Genomic DNA, 3,426 nt, shown 5'->3' with positions numbered 1-3,426 from the left:
TACATCCAATAAGCAAAGGGTTCTCATATTCACTAGTATAATATGAAAGCATAACAGAATCCATTTTGATTCTAGCTAGATGATATAGCAAATTCATCTTGAACTTTATACACACCCTGAGAGAAAAACAACTTTGTTGGCTGAGTATTGTTTTCAACTACGCACTTTCTAAAAGCTCATAGAGACCAGATGTAATTCCTAATATGGACACGGTTGAAGCTCACGAGTATCTTTTTAGTATTCTTGACAATTGTCCCAATATTGCATAACTCTATTGCCTAACATTGTATTCCAGAAGTATGAAATCATATGGGAGGGATATACAAAAAAGGGGCGTAACTGTGTATTATATAAAACTCATTGTTGATACGTGTATGTTGTTGTTAAATGATTTGACACAGGACGAGAGAATGCTACCTCTCCCCTGTATACGGGCGTGGCCCTTTGAATAAATAATAATTGATTTTTATAAATCCATTTTCAATTCATTCTTTTACCTAACAACCCAAACAGCAACAAGATGGTTAATTTAGTTAACCTTACAAGGAGAATTCAACAAAAGACAGAATAAACGCAAAACAAAAAGGAAGGGGAACAAGGGATGATTATTAGTCCAGGGAGAGGGGAAGAGTGAAAAAGGTATTGGGGAGCCATATTTAATAACAAAGAAAAAAGAAATGCAATTTTCCCGGAGCCAACCAAATACCCAGTTTTTAGATAGACAGAATTGCTGCAGCTTTCATATAACTAAGGGATAATCAACCCTTATAAAACCCAATAAAAAAAACAGAATTTGAAAGCGCTGACACTCTGGGGTATATTTACTAAAATTCGTATTTTCCCGATTGAGGTTAAAGTTCAATCACGAATGACATCGAAAGTGTAAAGTTGCAACTTTTTGAATTTATTACGACTAATTTACTAAGCTGTCGTATTCTGCATTTTCGTATTTACCGATGTCGATGTCATTCGTTTTTTTTTTGCAGTGTTTTATGTGAGTGACTTGTAAAACACTGCCGACTTTAACACAATGAATCTCGGCCGGATCTGTGAGATCCGTGCTGGGCTTCATTGTGCACCTTTATTAAAATAAAAATCATTGTTAAAACCAAAAAAAATAAAATGCGTGGGGTCCCCCCTCCTAAGCCAAACCAGCCTCGGGCTCTTTGAGCCGGTCCTGGTTGTAAAAATATGGGGGGGGGAAATGACAGGGGTTCCCCCATATTTAAACAACCAGCACCGGGCTCTGCGCCTGGTCCTGGTTCCAAAAATACGGGGGACAAAAAGCGTAGGAGTTCCCCGTATTTCTGAAACCAGCACCGGGCTCCACTAGCCAGATACATAATGCCACAGCCGGGAGACACTTTTATATTGGTCCCTGCGGCCCTTGCATTACATACCCAACTAGTCACCCCTGGCCGGGGTACCCTGGAGGAGTGAGGACCCCTTCAATCAAGGAGTGTCCCCTCTCCAGCCACCCAAGGGCCAGGGGTGAAGCCCGAGGCTGTCCCCCCCATCTAAGGGCTGCGGATGGGGGGCTGATAGCCTTTTTGACAAAAGTTGAATATTGTTTTTAGTAGCAGTACTACAAGTCCCAGCAAGCCTCCCCCGCAAGCTGGTACTTGGAGAACCACAAGTACCAGCATGCGGTGGAAAACCGGGCCCGCTGGTACCTGTAGTACTACTACTAAAAAAATACCCCAATAAAAACAGAAGACACACCTTGAAAGTAAAAGTTTAATACATACATCCACACCTCCATACACACATACTTACTTATGTTCACACGAGGGTCGGTCCTCTTCTCCATGTAGAATCCATGGGGTACCTGTTGGAAAAATTATACTCACAAAATCCAGTGTAGATCGGTCCTCTTCTTTTCTATTTGTAATCCAGGTACTTTGCAAAATAAAAAAACGGACACCCGACCACGCACTGAAAGGGGCCCCATATTTCCACATGGGACCCCTTTCCCCGAATGCCAGGAACCCCCCCTGACTTCTGTCTAAGAGGGTTCCATCAGCCAATCAGGGAGCGCCACGTTGTGGCACCCTCCTTATTGGCTGTGTGCTCCTGTAGTGTATGACAGGCAGCACACGGCAGTGTTACAATGTAGCGCCTATGCGCTCCATTGTAACCAATCGTGGGAACTTTGTGGTCAGCGGTTGACCGAAAGTAACCTCACCGCTGACCACAAAGTTACCACCATTGGTTACAATGGAGCGCATAGGCGCTACATTGTAACACTGCCGTGTGCTGCCTGTCATACACTACAGGAGCACACAGCCAATCAGGAGGGTGCCACAACGTGGCGCTCCCTGATTGGCTGATGGAACCCTCTTAGACAGAAGTCAGGGGGGGTTCCTGGCATTCGGGGAAAGGGGTCCCATGTGAAAACATGGGGCCCCTTTCAGTGCGTGGTCGAGTGTCCGTTTTTTTATTTTGCAAAGTACCTGGATTACAAATAGAAAAGAAGAGGACCGATCTACACTGGATTTTGTGAGTATAATTTTTCAAACAGGTACCCCATGGATACTACATGGAGAAGAGGACCGACCCTCGTGTGAACATAGGTAAGTATGTGTGTATGGAGGTGTGGATGTATGGAGGTGTGGATGTATGTATTAAACTTTTACTTTCAAGGTGTGTCTTCTGTTTTTATTGGGGTATTTTTTTAGTAGTAGTACTACAGGTACCAGCGGGCCCGGTTTTCCACCGCATGCTGGTACTTGTGGTTCTCCAAGTACCAGCTTGCGGGGGAGGCTTGCTGGGACTTGTAGTACTGCTACTAAAAACAATATTCAACTTTTGTCAAAAAGGCTATCAGCCCCCCATCCGCAGCCCTTGGATGGGGGGGACAGCCTCGGGCTTCACCCCTGGCCCTTGGGTGGCTGGAGGGGGGGGACCCCTTGATTGAAGGGGTCCCAACTCCTCCAGGGTACCCCGGCCAGGGGTGACTAGTTGGGTATGTAATGCCAGGGCTGCAGGGACCAATATAAAAGTGTCCCCCGGCTGTGGCATTATGTATCTGGCTAGTGGAGCCCGGTGCTGGTTTCAGAAATACGGGGGACTCCTACGCTTTTTGTCCCCCGTATTTTTGGAACCAGGACCAGGCGCAGAGCCCGGTGCTGGTTGTTTAAATATGGGGGAACCCCTGTCATTTTTTCCCCCATATTTTTTCAACCAGGGCCGGCTCAAAGAGCCCGAGGCTGGTTTGGCTTAAGAGGGGGGACCACACGCATTTTTTTTTTTAAATAAAAAAACTTTCCCACCCCTTCCCACTGAAAAACATGCACGGATCTCATGGATCCGTGCATGCCTATCCGAATACGGTAAAAAAAAGCAGGTCTGTTTTTTTTTAGCACTTTTTCACGATTTGAATTTTATCACGGCAGTGTTTGGCTATTGTCGGCAGTGTTTGTGATT

Source organism: Pseudophryne corroboree, chromosome 4, assembly GCF_028390025.1.
Source record: "Pseudophryne corroboree isolate aPseCor3 chromosome 4, aPseCor3.hap2, whole genome shotgun sequence".
In the NCBI taxonomy this organism is placed as follows: domain Eukaryota; kingdom Metazoa; phylum Chordata; class Amphibia; order Anura; family Myobatrachidae; genus Pseudophryne; species Pseudophryne corroboree.
This window is presented reverse-complemented; position numbering follows the sequence as displayed.